The 21,120-nt window shown below is 40.9% G+C and overlaps 1 protein-coding gene across 12 annotated transcripts in view; it reads left to right on the top strand.

Annotated features, from left to right (window-relative positions):
- Positions 1-21,120, top strand: part of LOC310892228 (uncharacterized protein) — a 421,439-nt gene that overhangs the window by 94,726 nt on the left and 305,593 nt on the right. For all 12 annotated transcript variants that reach the window (XR_014577955.1, XR_014577956.1, XR_014577957.1 and 9 more), the window contains exon 3: positions 2,361-2,482. The gene's annotated coding sequence lies outside the window, so the exon portion shown is untranslated. The remainder of the gene's footprint in view (positions 1-2,360; positions 2,483-21,120) is intronic.

Raw genomic sequence — 21,120 nt, 5'->3', positions numbered from 1 at the left:
ACTGATTCTTCTAGTTTTCTCAGCCACTATAATTTCCAAGATGATGAATCATCTATGGATGTTAACTGGCTGGTCAAGTTGTTCATTAGTGACTCCTTCTGAAGAAATTGTGGATGATGGTGTTGGGTGATTACTTGCTGCCACAGGATTTCTCTCACGTAGGGTTTAATTTTGTTGTTGTTGTTACATGGAGCAAACAAGCTAAGGGAGGAGATTTGGACTGCAATGTCTTCTGTATTTACCTGAAATCCAGATTTATATCCCACAACTGCTAGGGCAGAGTGACTTCAGAAATGATGGTGCTAGAAAACTTAGATTCCACTCTAGCTGGAATTAATAGTTGTGCACTGGGAAAGCAGCAAGAGATACTCAATATCATAACTGCAGAGATGAAAAAGAAAATTCCTGCTCTCTATTTCCAAATGTATTTTCTGAAGTCCTTGAAGGATTTCCAGGAGCTTCTGGATGTCCTAGTAACAGTGCTTCTTAATCGTGTGCTTTATCATTTGCCGTTGGCAAGAAAGCTCAATTCTTTCCTTTTGAATGTGGGACCTTGCCTTATTGCCTCAGGGAAGCATTACTGTAATGCATGTCACTTGAGGCTAATTCAATCTGCCACTTGGAAATTGCCCCTGGTGCAGATTGTAGCAGTGCACCATTATCTCAAGCTATTTTTCATCAAAAGCACGCTGCATCTATTCTGCATGATCTGTATAGCTCGTCAGTTTATTTTAGGTTAGCATGTAAGGTGGTGGCATTTTTTTCTACCTGTAAAGCCATGATTGCTTTGGTTTCCAGCAATGTGATAGGAGCCTTTCTTCCACACCATACCAAAGCAGCCCTGGACTTCTCAAGATGTAGGTCCACAGTAGCTTAAACTGATTGACATCCAGGCCTCTCTGTTGTTCCTTCACTTGTACAGTCCTGCTGCCTCCTTAGCTCTAGCCCCAAAATGTCATGACTGGATGTTGATTTGTGGCTGGAGGTTTATTTGGCTGAAAACATATGAAAAAGGAACATTCATTCAGCTGAAAGCCCCCTGAACCAGTTACCCAGTTCTGGCTCAAGGATGGGGTCAGGCACATGTGTCCAGGAGAGAAAAAATGAGAGGGAAGGCTGAGATTGTTGCAGCTGCAATTTAAATTAGCTCAGATTGCGGTGGAACAACTCTGGTAGGGTTCTGGAAATAATAACCCAATGGTTTCAGCAATGTAAGCTGTGAGTACAGGATATGAGAGTTAAAGGAACTTTGGCTTTGGAATTTACTTTCTTCACTGTTTGCTAAAACCAGCATTTTGGTATGCATCAGAACTTCTGAAGATCACACACCTCAACCTTTCCATCCTTGAAAAAGGGAAAATGATTTGAAGGCTTGATTAATTTATTTTATTGGGTTTGGTTGCTATATGCCATTAGAAGATGATCAGGCAGGAAGTGGTAGGCTTTTTTTTGTAAGCAGTAGGGAGTTTTCCCCTTTGAAAAACAGCTAAAACTTCATTAACATTTCAGCCAGCTTTAAATTAAAATTTGTGTCTGCAAATAATCTATAATGTATTTTGAGTGCCAGTGAGGCACATCAGGGAAGCATCAGTACGAGTTTCCTCTATGTACAGTTTGCAACACAGATCCTTTGTCTTCTGTCACGGTGTCCCTGTACCACTGGTGTGAGAACGCTTGCGATGTTAACCCTTGGCCTTCTGCTGGGCCTGTAAAACTGTGGCTGGGGTGAAATGAACCAAGCAGATGATTGCTGAATGCTAAATACCACACCTGCTTGGTAAACAAGCTGGCTTGGCGTAGTACTTGCTACCATGCCTTGTTCCAGTAGATTTCAGTAGGGCTCCCTGCACTAGAAAGGGCTACGCCTGCCGTGTTTCTGTAGGACAGGTTCATACAGTGTGCCGGTGATGGGTTCTTCTTTTCCCCCCCCGACCTTCTACTATTGAATGTCAGTATTTTGCCTTTCCAAAAACCAGGCATTACTTGGCCTGCTGAGCACAAGTCCGTGAGTATGCTGCTGAGGAGAGCTGGGCAGCGATGCTAGCTGCTGTGTAGGCCGCAACAAATGGCAGACTGTTGTGCTTCGCTGGGTTTTGCACATTTGAGGGGACATGGAAATGTGCAGCATGCAGCCTGAAATCATGTGGTTTTTTTCCTGCAAAACTTTTATGTCACTTCCACATGGATTAGAATTACAGCCATTCTCTGCATTTGGTACTCCCACTGTAAAGCCTGTGGAGAAAAAGCTTTTGCTGACGTATTGTGCTTTTGGTAGGGCCTGTATTAGAGCTTCTGCCAACTGTTTCTAAAGGTTCTTGCCTTTGTGACATCTTAAAGATCTTTTTCTCCTCTTCTTCTAGGGAACTAGGGGGCTTGATACATCCCTTGCATCCTGCATTTACTCTGACCACGGTCCCTCCCTGTTCTCACGAGTGGAGCTCTGCCCTGCTTCCCTTCCTGTTGATTCCCAGTCAGCTACATGGTAAGTTTTCATTATCTCTATACTTGATGCCACAAGGTAAAATTCTGGCAGACTCTCTCTAAAATCCATTAGCACTGGGCATTGAGGGCAGACCACTTCATGCCCATCAAAGATCATTCAGTCCTGTTCCAGGCTGACAGTAAGGAAAGGAAGATAGTATTGAATTAGCATTGGAGCTGAACTTCAGCATAGATTGTTATAGGAATAAAATATGAAGTAAAATATGTGACAGAATTAAATCCATCAGTTCTAATAAAGGAAACAGAAGAAAGCAAAGAAATCTTGGACCCTTAAATCCCATTAACCAGGCCAGAGAGAGAATGTGTTAAAAGGGAGCTGCACTGTATCTTTTTTCATTGTTTGATGAAATAATCTTTTTCACCCTTTAAGTGGTGTGTTTAAAAATCCTGGTATTTCTGAAACAAAGAGAATACACAGCCACCGAGCTAGCTAGATTTTATACCTTCCTTTTCTGAGTATTGTCCTTCAGTACAATACCGAGCCATTTCTTTGTTCTCACAAGCTAGCAGTTAAATTGTATGTAAATGTATGCAAATTAGATGCTGTCTAATAAAGAGAGTCATTAGATGGAAGAAATATTTAGTTGGGGGGGGGAGGAGAAAAGAAAGCAGGTGTATTTTGCAATAGAAAATGTAAGATTGCAAAAAACCCTCAAACTTTGGGTGAGGGCTTTTTGTAAAGCCATTAAAATATTTTCTAAAAGACTTGCCCTACTCTTGGTCCTTTCTTCTCTGTGTTTTTGTATGTATACTTCTCTGATCTTAAAACTCACACTGGCTGTTCTGTGTATATATATGTATTTGAAATGACACACAAATACTGTGTTCATAAATGTTTGATTTCTTTAAATCATACAGCTATGCATTTACATGCATGTACTTTGTATTAGGGTGTGTTTTTGCTTACTGAGTGTATACAGGTGGAGTCCATGTGGTAAATTTTATATTCATGGATTGATTTATTCATCATATGCCCTGAGTGTCTGCCTTATGCTCACTAAATCATCTTCCTTCATTTTATCAACCTCCTCCTCAACAATTTTAAAGTATTTTTTCCACATTGTTCACTAAATCTCAACGCCAGGTATGTTTCCATTCTTCGGTGGAATTTTCTACCAGGTAATCCCTTTTGAAGTATGAACCTGATTCAAGCCTAAAACAGCAGTGACTTTTCTAAACACGAAGTTGCAGCTTGGAACATTAAAATGCTGGGAACGTGAAGCTTTGTGTCCTTAAAGGCTGGAGATCCCACACCTGTGGGTGGAGCTCTCAGCATCCATCTAGGCTCTGAAAGGCTTAAAATTGATGAATCTTATGCTCTTGCCACTTTTAAGGAGATAAATTTTAAGACTTCAATCTCTGCACCTTAGAATCTGTAGCTCTGATCTGTCCACTCTTCTGTTTGATTAGTATACACAGACAACATGGCTCAATTATTTTGAAGTTGGTATTGTATTTTGTTTCTGATGGTCAGTTGTCATGGTTCAGGCAAGTGAGTTCATAACTATATTTTGGCATATTTTTTCAGTTCCCGTTTTGCAAGTCTGGAAGTCTAAAGACATATATGTATATGTGTATAAATGTATGTATATAAAAACAATGTTGTTTAAATATTTACACACAAAGCCAAGGGATTGGCTTCCTTCCCAGAATTACTGGAACTACCTTCCCCAGGAACATTTGGACTTGAAAAATCTCTACAGCAACACTTTTCAGAAACTAAACAACTTGTGAAAAGAGGAACTAGCTCTGCACCCTTTGCTGTTCATATGGGTTCTTTTGCTTGGGGTGATGGAGAGGCCCCTGTGCATGAGTAATACATTCCCAGTTAATTATGACAAGATGCTCTTTTATTGCTCTTTCCCCCCACAGTTTCTCATTGGTTTATTTTATGAGAGAACATTTATGAGAGAAACTATAGCACAATGGGGAATTTTTGTCATTGTTCTAGGACAGGTCTATTCAATGCGCTGCATCTGAGCCACATACGGTCCAGAGGCAGCAATTCCTGTCTAGACAGCTGCAGGGCAGATGGGCTGATCACTCAGAAGGAGCTTGACTCCCTGGTTGGCTCCATGTCCCAACCGTGCTTGCTGAGCCATCAGCAGAGGAGCTGCAATGTGTGTCTGTTACATGATGGGAAGTATAGGCAAGGTCATTGTAAGTATACAGTGGAGGGTTGGCAGTGGATGTTCTTGAAGGAGAACGCCTTCATTCTATTCAAATTATTCTTGAACATTCAAGGTATTCTGGAAGGAGAGTACCTCAAACAGAAGATGTAAGGTGAGGATTGCTCTAATGGGAATACAAGAAGAATCTGAGCTGTAATATGAAGGTTCTAGAGAAAGATAAGATTAATAAAGTAAGGGGCAACACACGGTATTGTGTTGAGTGGGAGGTATGAGGCAACATCAGTAAACAGAAAATGTTAATGGTTTACCCACTCACTTGGGGCGCCGCTCTTCTAGGCTGTCTGGCATTGCATATCCTAGGAGAGTTGAGTCACTAGTGATACAAATATTTAACACTTTTTCATGCAGTGTGCAGCCTATAGGCACAACTTCAGCCACATCTCAAAATCTGAAGAATTTATGTTAATCCTGAAACACCAGTTGGGATGTTTGTACAGGAGCCTAGCAGTCAAGGACAGTGCTTTGTCTTGCAACGTGTTCTTGAGCAGGGCACCAAATGCACATGCAGACAAGACTATGTTCAAATGGGGGAAGAAAGATGCAGGGTTAGGGGCAGGAGCCTGATTAACTGTATGTTGCTCTCCAAACTTCCTGTGTTCAGGGCAGGCGGAGAATTCAGTATGTACTTTTTGAGGATCCATGTGTTAATACCTTGGCCATCTTTACAAAAAGGGTAATACAGCTTTTCTGTGCTCAAAATATGTTGCAGGGATATATGCATAAAAGGATATGGGGTGTCCATATCCTGTGATAATGAATCCAAAAGCATTACTGCAGAAAGATGTGGGAATAAGACCAGCTGTCCATCTAGTGTGACATCTTCCTATTAAATATCTTCAGCTACAACAGAGGGGCAAAAGAAATGCTAAGTTGTAATGTGAAACAACCAATATTTTCATCAGTGATCTGAAAATAAATGAGAATTTTTTTAACTTCTATTTCTCAGGAGCTTGTGCATCTTTTAAAAAAAAAAAAGTTTTAAATAAAATATGCTGCACTAAACTAATCCTAGAGCTAACGAACAGGCAATAGGACTAGCAGCTTTTGCTATTACCTACTGCTTATTATTGTTATTATTATTATTTCTTTTTAATTATGCAAAGTGCTAATCAGTTTGATTATGCACAGTGCTAATCAGGTTAATTATGCAAAGTGCTAATCAGTTGTTCTCTAAGCACACGAGGAGAGCAGAGGTGCTGGCAGTGAATGGTGGTTCTAGATGGGGGTAGTCACGGCAGTCATTCCTTATTAAAAGAGGAGTAGGTGAGATGACAGGGGTTTTTGCTTCCATTAAAAAAAATAAAAAAAGAAAAAGCCATGAGAGTGATAGTTCTGGTGGGGTAATGTCTTCTTTCACAGCAAGGCAGACTTTTTTTTCCAAGTTGGCTCATGCTGTTGGATAATTTCTGTAGGAGTTTGAGTGCACTGATTTGGGCAAATATATTACAGAGGGGTCTTGTAATGGATGGGGTAGGAGTGTGCCACCACTTGAGAAACTGAGATGCATAACCAGAAAAATAACAAATTAAAGGAGTTTGTTCAGTATAATGAACAGTCAACTTTTAGACGCTGGTAAGTAGAATATTAATAATGTAGCATGAATAACAGTTGATCATATGTTCGTACGGTTGAAGGTACTTTGTGAGCATTCAAACTGTATTTCTTTCAGTGTGATACCTGTATAAGTAGTAGGAATGTAGGGTGCCTTATCAGTGGAACGTATGTTAGGCTGCGCTTTCTCTTCCTCTTTAGTGCTAAATTACAAATTAGAATTTTGCATTCCTGGGAAACAGGATCTGTTCTCAATAAGCTGTGTTCTTCTGACAATTACTGAAGATTCAGTGTGTCTATTTTGCTGTGCTCAGTGTCTAATATCTAACCAGTATTCCTTATTTGATTATGTTTCAGTGTTGGTGTGGGATACATAAGCACCACTTTTTACTGTTAGTAATGGAGATGACATTCCCAGAGCAGAGAGCTACTTGCTCGTAAAAGTCTTGGGAGGATCTTAAGAGATTTTTAAAGTCATTAAAACAAAAGACTAGTCCTGTGTAAGGCCTATAGCGGTAGAAGGTTATTGCATCAATAGTGCAAAAAAAGTTTTCCTTGGAAAAATTAATCATTGCAGGTGGTTACCTAGGGGATGTCATGGCAAATTTTGAATTATATTTAAGGTAGGAAGTAAGGCATCGTTATAACTTACACGAAAGCCTGAAATTTAATAGTATTGCCTTCTCAGCATTGTGATTACTCCACAAGACATTGGCCCTCAAACCAAGTTTGCTTTACTACCAAGTGTGTGGGCACAAACTCATCTGGTTTCAAAAATTTGTTATGGTTTTAGAAAGCTAAACCAATGGTCCATCATCAATTCCAGTGCTTTGAACCTGGAATAGAGGAGCATATAATCTAAAAACCCTAAGTGAAAGGGAGGTGCACCAGAAACCAGGGTCCTGAGAGTGCAGATGCTTTTCTCTCAAATCAGAATCCTTTGAAGTTAACGCAAAGCTTCCTATAAGCTGATGGTTAATCAGATCACTGCTACCCTAGGTGCTGCTCCAGAAAAGCTCGGTCTGTGTTCCTCAGATCTGAATTTGACCTGAAGTAGTACAGTCCACAAACTATTTCCACAGAATCGCTATTTTGCTTTCATCTATTGTCCCTAGCTCTGTTTCTGTTTGCTCTTTCAGTACACTCCACTCCTCCCTCATCAGCTCTTTGATGAGACACAATAGGAGAGTGTGTATAGTCAACCACAGTAGGGGAAAAAGACTGACTTCTTCATGTGATCCCTTGGCATCACACAGCCTTGCAGGAGGCAGATGCTTGCTTTGATTGCTGTACCCACAGAAATGCAACAGTCACACACTTGGATTATTGTTCTGTCTCTTTTGGAGGCTGGGCTCCAAAATTGCACAAGAATGGAATTAGTTTGCAAGGTATTGTGATGCTTTAGGTATATTCTTTGTCATCATTTAAAGGTTTTCAAACTGGAGTTTCATCCTTCAGAAAGAAAATATCAAAGTTTTTGTGTTAGTACAAGTATTTCCCCTAGTCCACTGTCCCCGAACTTGAAAGATGATGTATAGTTGGAGGACACTTGCAAAGCTAGTAGCATAAGCCACATGTAGTATTTGTGTGGGACAAATGTAAATCTACCCAAAGCATTGTGAAATCCAACAGAGTTTATCATTATTTCAGATGACTGGGTTTCTGATGAATCACAGTGCTAAAAAGTCAAGAAGCTCACATTCTGCTCCGATTTGTACTGCTTTCTTTGTAACCCTGCTAAATTGTATTATCTTACTCTGCTTCAGCTTTCCTTGACAGTGAAGTATGGATAATGATCCGGACCTAACATGAGGTGTGGGAGGGTTGTTGTAAGGCAAATGCATTGTTTGCAAAGTGCTATGATATCTCTGGATTAAAGGGGTTGTAGAAGTGTGATGTATTATGGGGAGTTATCTGTGTTATTAAGGAGCATCATCAAATCTTGTGAACTTGTGTAAATTTGTGCAAGATAACACAAAAATAGTTTATGTGCATCCCTAAAAAGTGAAATAAGTGGATGGAGAAAACTCAGTTGCCTTGGCATTAGGCTAATGGGTTAGCAACAGATGAAGAAACCCCAGTAAAGAAATCTCTGATTTAAAAAGCAGGTCTTGTGTGACAGTGGCATTGTTGCAAAACCGTTTTGCATCTTCTTGAGGACCTGGTCTTCAGAGGTGCACGCTAACTGCTCTGCAGCTTGATAGAAGTTGAGCCTGCTCGTTGGCATTCACAGAGCTGGGAACTGGGGGTGGGGGAATTAATAACAAAAAGATCTTAAACATTCAGCCTGACCTTTGAAAGTTACTGACCTGCATTCAGGTTACAAATACACAGCAATTTTCTCTCGAGCTGCAAAGACTCTAAATGTTAAATCAGTAACTCGATCGGGCTAGCAGCCCTTCTCCTCTCTGCTTGCTTGTGCCCAGCTGCCACGACTGGAGTAAAGGACCAAGAAAACTATCTGCACACATACCTATCTTATGGTGACACGAGTACTCGGAAGAAGCCCCGCTGACATAAGCTAACACAGAGTGACACTTTGCTTAAAAAGCTGTTTTGAATGTCTTCTCCCATTGATCTTATGCAATGGAGATAAATAAACACTGTGTGTGGTGCAGCCAGGCTGAGTATTTTTGCTCCTCCAAATGTTTATACATTCTCTGGTGGTTGTTTGTGTTGCTGTTTGTTGACTGTAAATTCCAGACCTGGATGTTTATAATATATACATTTGCAGGAGCGGGACAGTCTGGAGAGTATGGTGAGGGTAGTGCTTTTTATGAACACTACCAGCTGAATAGTGGGAGGGTTTTTTTCTGCTTCCAGCGTGGTGAATTAGTCTTTGTGCTCGTGGTGGAAGAGAGGGCTGCTGTACCAGGAGCTTTAGCGAAGCAAACCATTTTGGGCTCAGATAAATGCAGGTAGATGCACAAGAGAGGCTGCTGAAGACTTGTCCAGTAGGAGTCAAGTTAGTTTAACTTTGCATCTGATTAATAATCAAGTCTGTTGTGCTTGCAGTTTCATCGGTGATGATGCATGTCTTTTCTTGGGATTTACTGACTGAAGTTGTTACAGATGACAAAATTCCCAACGGCAGAGACCCCTACTGCCACTCTGTTGGTTTTAGTTCACAGTTTCTCTGCCTGGCCATTAAACCAACTCTTCCCTCTTTCACAACTGCTGTTGTCAGCATCTCAGTATTAAGGGTAGTGGGAGTGTGTAGAGTTTTTTGGGAACTGATGCAGGCACTTCTGTCCACCAAATTGAATGGGCATTTAAGAATTCAGCTTAATTGGTCATCATTTTTTTCAGATGTGGTGGGATTTTCCTTGAACCTGTGCTTCTGTTGTATTTGTGCAGGTTAAAATCATGTGTTTCTGATACTCCAAACTCTTTAAAGCCTGCCTAGTGTTTTTCCTTTTTGCACCATCTTGTGCACATTCTCTCCGTTTGTTAGAGGCAAGTTTTGCTGTCTTGCAGTTACTGTACTACAGCAGCCTCTCCTGTTTGTTTATAAGTTTCATTGAATCTTAACTGTTTTTACTTAATTTTATTAGCTTTAAGCGTAACTTTTAAGGAAGAACTGCTACGGGTGCACCGTTTACCAATCTGATACCAGATAAAAATATTTGGTGTTGCCCATAGTAAAATAGTCCAAAGCATCTTCTTAGAGTTCTTATGCCTTCATGGTTTACTTGGAATGAAGCTTTGAAAAGAAGCAATGACCTTTGTGGCAGGGAGTTTTTTTTCTTTCTTGTCAACTGTGTCTCAACATCCTGATAATTGCTGTTCTGTGAAAATAAGGAGGACCTACTATCATTATCAGCTTCTCAATTCTTAATTTTCTCTCTCTGGTGAGCCTGAAGGTTGTCGAACTGATGATAACCACAGAGCACTGATGTATTGGTGTGTAGTAGATTCTCTTTTTCAGCTTGCTATTTAAAAATCCAGAGTTAAATACACTAGCTAAACAAGGTGACAGAATACTTTGCTTATCTGAAGTCACATCTGTGAATGCCAGAATTGAAGTTGGCTTAGCAGCCTTAAATTGACTTCCCTGTACTTTTGCATTTTTTAATTACATGATCACGTTCTTTTCTGTGGGAACCGATCATCTCTTAGTACACCTAATGGACCTGGCCTGAGGTTGAGTGGAGGTTCCTTAGCATGAGGCTGTTTTCTGTAAGATCCATCAGCTCACTTACTGCAAACACTGGAAAATGTTTAATAAATGAGGCAGGAGATAGCTGAAAAAGACAGGGTGATCTTATTCTTAAGATTGAGGTGACAGTGTGCATGTGCTTAAAGGGGAAAAAAGTGCTTGATTTTTGATTTGCTTATAAAACCAGACATCTATAGATGGGCTACAAGGAAAGCAGGTATTTTTGCCTTCTCTTTTCAGTTCACTGGCTCCTTTTAACCCTTCACTATTTATATCCTTTTAAAGCATTCTGTTTGTATTTCTAAGCCCCCCCCCCCAAAAAAAAAAAAAAAAAAAACCATTAGTAACAGCCTGTGCTGTCTTTGCCTTTTTCATTTTGCTGGTATACAAATGTCCTCCCCCTTCCTCCCCCCCCCCCGCCCCTTTCCGTAAAATAGCAGTTCCCAGGATTTTGACTTTCAGTTGGTAGGAAGTGTAATGTGTTCCACATTACTCGCTGAGAAAAGCGCACACAACCCTGATGATGCTTTGATGGTTTAGTTGGAGATGCTGCTCTAAGTAGAACTGGTCTGTCTAGCCAGGTCCATTTTCTAAGCACTGGGAATTCAGCTGTTTTCTTGTGAATTCTTTTCATATTTTATTACTATGAAGAGAATACAAAGAGTGCTTGTTTCTTTTTTTTTTTCCCTCCAGTTGACACAATCAGTATTATTTGAAGGAAAAAAAAATTACACACAGAATGGGAAATAGGGTGGGAAAATGTAATAGGATCTGCAAATCTTTTCTGTCTTGTCTGAGTAAATGAGAGCTGATGAGAGATGCAGCACAATGAGGGCTAGGGAATGCTAGCTGAACTGGTATATAAAGATTGTTTCATTTTGCTTCATTTCATTTTACCATATTGAATTTGAAAGGGAAAATTGCAGCGGACATGAAAGTTTGCTGTGGAAACACCTCGGGTTGCTGTACCCGTGACGTGAACCTGGGCAAACATGAAAAGGAGTGTTAACTGAAGTGGTGTATGAATTCTGTAGGTGTGCTTCTGAAGCACTTTTTGAAGTGCCCTTTCAGAAACAGTGGCCTGCCTGTAGGCTCTTAGGCTACTTCTCTTACTTCTCTTTAATCTCTTTTATTGTCCACTTAAGTTACCAGTTCAGGAAAGGTTGTGGGTTTTTTAGCTTTGGTTGTTTTGTTTTTTGTTTTTATGAGCCAAAACCATGCTGATTTTCCAGGTAAATCTGTTTTTTTTCTCCCCGTGCAGACTTTCAGGAAGACTAGAAAGAGATTTTCTTCCCCCCACTGCCACCTTTTGCCTACCCTGAAAGTTTATCTTGCATTTTTGAGTGAATGTAATGCAAGCTGGGACAGAACTCAGTCCTAGGTGGGATACTATGACAGCAATGCACTCATCACTAGACAAATTTTACCATCAGTGTTACAAGTGGTAGTGTTTTTATCCAATTGGGGTGGCTGTACATCTCTTGCTGAAGGGAAGAGCTATAGTTAAAATCATTTGTGAGTCAATTCCATCTGAAAAGTTGTCTTTTGCATGTTATTATGCTACCTTAGGCATGGATAATTTTCAAAAAAAAAAAAACAGGGTAAGATTTGTCTTTTTCTTGTAAGTCACAGTCATGTGTAGAGGTCTGAAATATTGCAGCATGAACAGCAAACGTTTCTGCATAAAATCTCCAACAGCACAGATTATAAGATTTGAAACTCCTATAGTAGCCACTACTCTGGGAGATATCTTTGATAAAACATTTAAAGATTAAACCTTTTTTCTTTAATCTGCTTTTAAGTAAGTGAATTAGTGTTCAAAAGTAAGACTCAACACCTTAGCTTCAGAGTCCAGCTGGTGCGATCGCAAGGCAGGTTCATGTTGTGAGCAGATTTAAGACACTTCTCTCAAAAACATTGTGTAACTTCTGTAACTTTATGAGATAGACATGCTTGACCAGCATTTATCTGGCAAGAAGTTTGCTCTCTATGCTTGTTCCCTTTTCAATGTCCTCAAGACTGAAGAGGCTGGGTGGGCACAGGAAGAGAAACGAAGGGGATTGGTTTTGCTTTTCTCCAAGCAAAAGGATGGTTTGATGGCATTTGTGTAGTGCTTCAGCCACTCTGAAGTCAAGGCAGAGATTGTTGCTTTCCAACTCTCTGCCCCCTAGCCATTATTAGAGAACACCTCTCCCCTCCTAATGGACACCTGGCAAGCGCAAGGGTATCCATGGGTGAGTGAGTGTTTCTGGATGGGATTCATTCCACAGAGCACCCCTTGAGCTCAGTATGTAAAATCTGGGTGTGCATGTGGATCCATGTTTGTTTGAGCACAATCTGTTGTTTGTTTTTTTTCTCCATGGTTCCAGTTTCGGAGGTGGAAGGGTTCCTCACTCTTATATTTCAGAAAAACCCCATAGCCTCAAACAAGTAAACCTTAGATATCAAGAAAGGAAGTGAGAAGAAAAGTTCTTCTCCCCCACTCTAGGAGTGGGGAGACGATGCTACCGGTATGAGAAGATGGAATGGCTAGACAGCAGCAGGGAAAGATCTGAGATCTTAAAAGCTGGCTGAAATCCAGAAAGGGTTGGTGTTTTTTTGGGGGTGGGGTGAGGAAGAATGCTGTATAGCAACCAGTCTTTTACACAAATTATTTCAGTCTAAATCTTTGTCCTGTGCAGTCTGAATAGCTATCCTGTCTCGTATACATTAGTAATTTTAAGGATTATTCTTTTTAGTAGAATAAACAAATTTTTGCTGCTTGACATGTGAAATGCTTGTACTGGTAAATTCCACAGACAGCTTCTGCCCCCCACTCCCCAATATTGTTTTGTCTGATTATACAACCTTGAAAGTTTAAAATTGACTGGTTTACTGTAAGAAGCATTAAGTAAATGCAATCTCTCTATTTTTAATAACACTAGCTCAAATATCATGTGAGATCACACTAGTCCTCCAGTGTAATTAAGTTTATGGTTTTCTTATGCACTTCAAATGCCTGTGATGTGCAGTTAATAGTATTTTTCAGACAAGTATTAGGACACCTCGGCAGCGATGCCAATGTGGGCTGGTGTCTATCAGCAGTGCAGACACCACAAAGTAATGGAAATTGCAAGACACTCTACTATAATTTGTCTAAAAATATGCATGACAGCAAAGCTTTTTTACCTGAGTTTAGAAAGTGATAAGGCTCTGAATTAGAGTGAAGCTTCATAAATGAATCGGGCATGAAACAAGATTTTCGAGTTTGGCTTGACGTCCAGTGTTTATCGAGACGGAAGTGTAGCTGAATACCAGAGATCTCCTGCATCTTGGATTTTGTATCATGACCGTACCTGCAGTCTGATCTCTGCTGCATAATTCTTAACTATAAGCTGGTAGAGAGCTGCGTAGGGAGTTTTGGAGCAAAGGTTTGGATGGACTTCTTCTGTGTGTGTATGAATATATATACATACATGTGTATGTAATATTTATTTGTTTAAAGAAATTGAGATGTTCAATACAAGGGCGTTCTCTTTTATTTCTAAGGAAAGAAAATGATAGTAAAGATGCCTAACTATTCCAATGAAATGGCCTGAAAATATTGAAACAAACAAAAAAATTAGTGTTTTCTCCCAAAGTAGGTTGATTTTTATTTTCAGACATTTTGAAAAATGAAGGCCAAGACCTCAGATTTTGAGGAGGGCGAATGTTTCTGAAGTGGTTCCAACTTACACACTTGTTGAACACTGCAAGTTGCAATCATATGTAGCTAGGTTTGGATGCGGAGTTGGATCTGAGCCTGCAGCGTGTGTCACAGCTCTGTAAAGCAGAAGAGGATCTGACTCTTCGGACATCTTGGAAAGTCTGGGTCGAAGTCTACAATATCAGGAGTTTGGGAATCTTGAGATTCAGCTTGGTTGCTTATAGAAATATTGGAACTGAGCCCGTAGTCACCTTCTGAAACAGTCAGCTCTGATATGATAGGACTTTCAGGAGTCTCTGCCTTTGTGGTAAAGTTTGCCCATGTAACCACGTTCTCTCTAGCAAGCCGAAGGTTAGCTTTAGCTAAGTGTCCAGTAAAGCTTTTAGCTAAAGGCCCAGTAAAGACCAATAGCTAATATGTGGGGCAGCTTCTCAGTGGCTGCCTTTTAAGTTCATGAGCTAACTCCTGTGCAATGCTTTGCTATGCTGTATGTTGTGGGTACTGCAGATCTGTGTAATCTCTGGCAGGTAGCCATAAACTGGCCGCTCCTTTCTTAAAACAGCGCATGCAAATGCTAACCAACTGTTTGTTTTTGTTCATGCAAATTTTTGCCCATGCAAATTTAGGCTGCAGGTTTCCTTCGTTACACGTTAAGAGGTTGGAATGTTCTTTTAAATGGGAAATAATAACGACGATGGTAAAGCAGCACCATCTCTTTCTGTTTTCTCCTTAATCAAACGAACATGGCACAGGCTTGAGTGAGACTGCTGCATCAGTGAGGACTGCAGGATTTGGCCCAGCAGGTATTAACTCGTTTCAGTCCTATGGGGAGCTTTCTTTGCCTGGTGTCTGCCCTTTTAGGGGGACTGCTGGGGGGCAGGAAGCAGAGCAGCTAGGACAGGCTATCGGAGAACCTGCTGTGGCATCAACTGCCCATTGCTGGCTGGGAACTGCTAGCTGACATTTGAGAGAACATGCTTTATATGAGAAAGCGATGAGTGAATGGAAATTAAAACAAAAGGATTGAAAATAGAGCTGTAATCAATCTAGCCCCAGTATCTCAGTAAACCAGGGATGTTTTTTTCACAGGGAATTTGGGGTAGATATCACAGCAAGTGCCATAATGGCAGGGTCTTCCCTCTCTTCCCCCTTTCCCCCCTCCCCTTCCATTAAATCTACATTTGGAAGGTGGATGGTGCTGACTCATAAATTAAATTGGAGTAATACATACAGTGTATATATATTTCTGTCATTTTGTCTCAAATTAAACACGAACCTTCTCCCCTGACAAGATGATAGAAAAGTTAATTGCTCGCCCTGGCTTTAAATTGGAATTTGAATTTGCAAAATGCTAAAGGTTTATGAGATCTAAATCATGAGGAGCTTAAATTACATTCCTGTGATAAAATATTAATAAATCAATTAAAACATAAGCCGAGTATAATATTACTTTTTTGTAGGAACCTTGAACACAATAATTCATTAGAGTGTGCAGTAACAATTATTGTATCTTTTTTAATTTTCTTTTTTATTAGGTTTTTTTTTGAACTGGGGAAAAAGCAACATCAGATGGGAACACACCACACAATGGTGGAATATTATCCTGGTACCAAATCTAGTCATCTCCTAGTAACAATGCACATGCATACAAAAGCGTCTAAGCACCCCTAACTGCACACATGGTGTTGTGGTTCACAGATAACCAGATGCATTCCCTAAAATTCAGGGGCTATTTTCCCCCCTTCACAGTGTGGAAAAGAAGGGCAGCAGCATTGGAAGAAAAGTGATCGTACTGCTCCTGCTTCTTTTTTCTTTTTCCAGTCCCTCCCCATCCCATTTTATTCTTGTTCTCCTTCTAGTCTCCTTTCCCTTGCTGGGTACAAGATTGGTATGATATCGGTGTCAAAACTTCAAAAATGCGCAGATCTTTCTGTAAAGCTGGCCTGAGTTTTGTGTTGGGGAAACCTAAGCTAGAACTGGATTTTGTTACTAGGTTTTCAGTTATGTTGTGAACAGCTCTCGCAGCTCTGATCTTTACATAACCCATTTCTGCGTACTATATAAAGAGCACTTCAGGCACAGTATGAAACTTAGTTATTATTTGAGGAAGGAGGTGTTATGCTAGCTCAGCATGCATTTCGTATATGCAAACATTAATACACGAGGAATGCAATTATTATATATACCTGCACACCTCTAGTGCCTGTCAAGGTGCAGATTCCTTAGTCAAGTGCTTTTCACCTTCTGAGAAATGACTGGACTGCATGGCTGATACAGCTTTGCTTGGTAAAGGGTCTAATTGCTATCATTACGTTATTTGTGTTGCATTCTTGAAACGTTATTTAGTACAAATTACACACTAGTGCCAAATTGGCAGCTCTGGGGAGTGACGGCTGCCGCATGTATCCATAGCATAGGTGCTGCGTGCTCTGCCCACCCTGCCCCGTGCCCAGGCATCCTCAGTGCTGAGGGACTGACCGAGGAGCCCCTGGTTTTGCCAGCGTATAAAGGCTGCTGGACCGCTGCTTGGCCTGCCCTGTGCTGTGGCAGAGGGGTTTCTGGCTGGATGAGGGATTTAACAGAAGGCCGAGCCTTCTCCCTCTCAGGGGATGAGGGACTGGTGGAGGAGGCCTGTAGGCGGCTGGGGAGGGGTGCGCAGCTGCCACCCCCCTCTGCCTGCTTGCGGCCTGCAGCCATCTCGCTCGCAGTGGCATGGGGCAGCTGCCGTTGGCCAGCTGAAAGCAGTTAGGGCCAGAGTCAGCTGGGGAACACAGCGAGAGGAGATCCAGGAGCAGGTGGCTGTTCGTGCTCCTCACCACCTGTCTGAGGAACGCTCTGCGGCACCGCACAGAAGCGATGGCAGGCGCTGGTTTGCCCTGGGCACGGGATCCTGCGTGAGGCTCAGGGCCTTCCCCTCCTCATGGTGAGAAGATAACTGGTGGATCTAGGGATCTCACCTTACTGTGCTCTCTCAGGGGTGACTTCATGTTGCAGTCAACCGTGACTTTCCACAGACTTCTCTGTTTTGCCATCCCTCTGCTGATGAAGCCAGTCAAGGTCCATTGTAGTGATGCAAAATATAATAAAACTGTTTCTTACCACATGTACCATGTCCCTGCTGGTAAGCTCTTCGTTAATATTAACAAATTAGTTGTTACTTTTTATATGTATTATCCTCCCTTTAAGAAGGGAACATGGGGAAAGTCACTTTCCATGAGCTCTCAGGGCATTACAGCAGGCCAGTGGTAGAGATCCCAGTAACCTACATGCCTTCCAGCAGCCCACCCTCCGGACTTCACCAGAATCAGAGGAATGCCAAAGATAACGAGTCCCGTTCATGGGGAAGCAGAAGGAGATTCATTGAGCTTGTTTTATGTAGACCAAGGAGCAGCTATCAGATGTGATTAGCTTCTTGTGGTTACTGCAGTGAGTTGGCATTTAGATCAACAAGCTACAACTGAAGGCTTCATATCGCCAGGACGGTCTGATCTTCCTTTACTATGATTTTTACAGCAATGGACTGTTGAGGTCTCAACCGGTGGTGTTCACTCAGTTTGATAATTGCATTTACTCAATCGTTTCCATACTTTACAACTTCTGTTTTAGAGTGTGGCTGAATCTTTGTGAGCATTTCTGTAAATAACTTTTTTTTAAAAAAATGGATTAGCTGGAGCTTGTGTGCGTGCAGGGAAATGTTCCAGATTTTTCTTGTGTACAGGAACAATTTCCAGTAGAAGCTAAGAAAAGTTTTAAAGCTAATTTTTTGTCAGTGGTATCTTTCTGCTGATCAGAGGAGTTGCACTGGCACAGTGCTTTCTCTGTGGCATACTGTCCTTGCTGGGGAGGAAGCAAACTATATACACGAGAGTGTTGTCACCCCCCATTTCAAACTTGAAAGCAATTTTAGCACTGGCTAATGCCAGCTACTTGAGAGGGTGAATCGATGCTTATGCATCAGTTCATAAAATGGAGAGGAGGGAGGGGATGGACTGGTCAATGACAGTGCATATGATGCACTATAGCTTTGAGGATCGTCCCATCCAAAACCTTCGTGCTCTGCACAGAGATCACAATTCCTTTTTTACTTCTGCCTCGGGAAGACTTCCTTCCTCCTGGATGGCAGCTATTGTCAGAGTTTCCATGTCTGCTGGGGGCACCGAGGTTCTTGCAGACTACGGTAAACATGATTTGGCTCCTGAGCGCTCGTAATCAGGCTTACTTGCACTGAAACAGAGATTGCTCTATTGCAGTGCCAGGCCCCTAGCAATACCAACTGTTAAATAATAAACAGGCCCTGGTTGTTGGCAGTGCCTCCCCACCCCGCCACCCCCGCCAGCACGCAGTACCCATTTTCTGGGTCTACCTGCCCACCCGCCTCCTAAAGTGCAGCCCCTCTCTTGTGTTTGGTGGAGGTGGAAGCGGCACGGAGACATCAGTCTATGTCTAATCTGCTTAGTTTATTATTCTCCTAGGACCTCGGGTGATATAGCAAACATGCAGTGCTTTGGCAGCACTAACAATGGCTGTGCTGTCGTTCTAGATAATATTACAGACTTTTGCCTAATGCATGGGATCTTTTTTTTTTTCCTCTGTTCATCTGTGTGTTCTTTAAGGTCTTTTCTTTTTTTGGGGTGTTGGGGTTGCTGGGAGGGACTGGTTGCTCCTTAAACTGCTCTGATTTTTTTTCCTGCAAATTAAAAATAAAGTAGCATGTTTAACTGGCTTGTTCTTCTGATGGCAGAATGGTATTTATTGTTTTATTGCATTGAGAAGTATTACCCAACATTTTTTCTGTACTTCATGGTTAGAAAGGGTACTGGAACAATCAATTTTATTTTTTTTTTTGAATCAAGGGACTCTGTTATGAAAGACAATCCGCCAGTGGGGGAAAAATACTGTAAGCAAGCCCTTGTCCTTCTCTCCATTTTGGAGACTTCTGTAGTTTTCATTTGATTTCCTTGTTACTGTGTACACAGTACACATGTGGAAAACAGTATGTCCTGTTTTATGCATAAGTGAAGTTCAAGAGCTTGGAGATAAGTTAGGAAAAATATTATGATATTGTGAAGAGGAAGAGATTATATTGCAGAGTTAAAATGTAACTGCATGAATAGATTAGAGTGTACATATTAATTTCTCTTCCGTTCTCTAAAACCTTGAATGGAACAAAAGCCAGAATTTTCACTTGGTGGGATAATATTTTTTTTGTAAACCCATATACGAAATGGGTTTTAAACAAAGTATTCTTCTCTAATCCATACAATTAAAAAGCCCTATATTTGGAGTCAACTGAAACTTTTTTTTATGTCTTTGCATGGTATAGCTTTTTTTTTTTTCCCATCTGTGAGGGAGTTTTCTGAACTGTGGATTAACCATCGTATGGATGCTGAGAAAAGCCTTCATGTTTTCAACAAATATTGTACTATAAAAAGTCTGGTATTTTTCTAATGATCTGGGGGACATTCCATCAAAATTTCCTATCAACTCTATTTGAAACTCCACCCTTATATCATAATTATGGCAGGTGGCAAATAGAAGGAAGCAACTGTGATTAGTAACTGGACTTGGGAGCATTGCTCTGTCACTAGCTTTTCTTACCAGTCGTTCCTGTCTACAGCTTTACCATTACCCCAGTTAAAGGGTTTGAGAACCCTTTGTTTAATGAAGTCCTTGCTTTATTTGTGCTTAGTGTCTAAGAAATGCAAGAGGGTGAGGTCTATGAATGATCAATGCTGTTCCTTCTTAAAATACATTGTGTTATATATTATATATCCACTTTAAATTATTGAATCACATTAAATACTCCAGAATAAGGTAGGAGAACTTAAGATTTGGCCCAAGGATTTAGACAAACTCGTCAGATGAGATTTTCAAAATGCCTACTTGACATTAGGAGAACAGCAATTTTGGCTTCCCATGTTACTTATTTTCCTAGCGTACTTGAGCACTTCTGAAAAGTGTGTGATATGTTTGTTGGTTGGCTGTTGTTGTTTGGTTGGCTGTTTTGTTTTTTTCTTTTTGTCTGTTTGTTGTTTTTTTATTTTTTATTATCCCGAAGGCTTTGGCCTGAAGAAGCATCTGGAATTAGACTTGGTCTGTGTTGAGACAGCAGCAAAGACGATGACTACAGTTTGCATTTGCTTTACTTGATCTTTATTGACAATCATTTAGTTTATTCTTAATAGGAATAAGTTGGAGCTTAGTGCTTCGGAAAGTCTTCAGAATATGGGTGAAATATCAGTAAATGAACTTTTTGGTTAAGATATTTTTTTTCTGGAAGGTGTAGAATTAACATAGTTTGAGTGTTTTTTTTTTTAATTTCATAAGAATATTGAAGCAATGCCAACAGATAATTTTTAGGAGACTAAAACAGGGCAGCTACAGGTATGCAGGGAGAGGCAGTGCACTCAGGAGATTAATGAAGTGCCTTTGCAGCTGCTATTGTAGAAGCTGGAAACCTTGTTTCATTAAGCAGGAAAATAAACTACAGAAACAGAAGACTCCCTCTCCTTCTTTCTAAAAGTGTTTCCTTTCTTAAAATGCACATTTTAATCCAGTGGGAAGAGTCTTTTCTTATTGCTGACATACTCCTTAAATCATATTGTTTTCAGGCAGTAGGTAGAGTGTGTAGATGAGTGACATTTGCTTGTAACTGTAACTAAAACATAGTTTTAGTGACATCAAGAAAATTATTGCATTTATAAGCTGAGCCATTTTCAGCAGGTAGAAGGAAACCTCAGAACTAGGGATAGCAACCAAACATCTCTTGCTCCGTGCGGTGCCCATGGCTGTACCACCTTGGGGTGTGATTTATTTAGCAAAAACAGTTGTCTTGGTCAGTAATTGGTCAAGGGAATTGCTGGGATGACATGCAGGGAGCTGTAAAAGTGGTTCAGTAGGTGGTGCTATTCCCCTGAAGCCAGTTTTGGTGCTGTGCCCAGCAGTGTATTTGGGGGGGGGGGGTCTATCTTCTACAGATTTAGCCTTCAGATAGGACCTGAAAAGCTGTAGTTTGTTGCAATACAAATCTC

Source organism: Anser anser (assembly GCF_964211835.1).
Source record: "Anser anser genome assembly, chromosome: 1".
Classification (NCBI taxonomy): domain Eukaryota; kingdom Metazoa; phylum Chordata; class Aves; order Anseriformes; family Anatidae; genus Anser; species Anser anser.
Note: the sequence above shows the minus strand (reverse complement) of the source record. Positions and strands in the feature narration are given on the sequence as shown.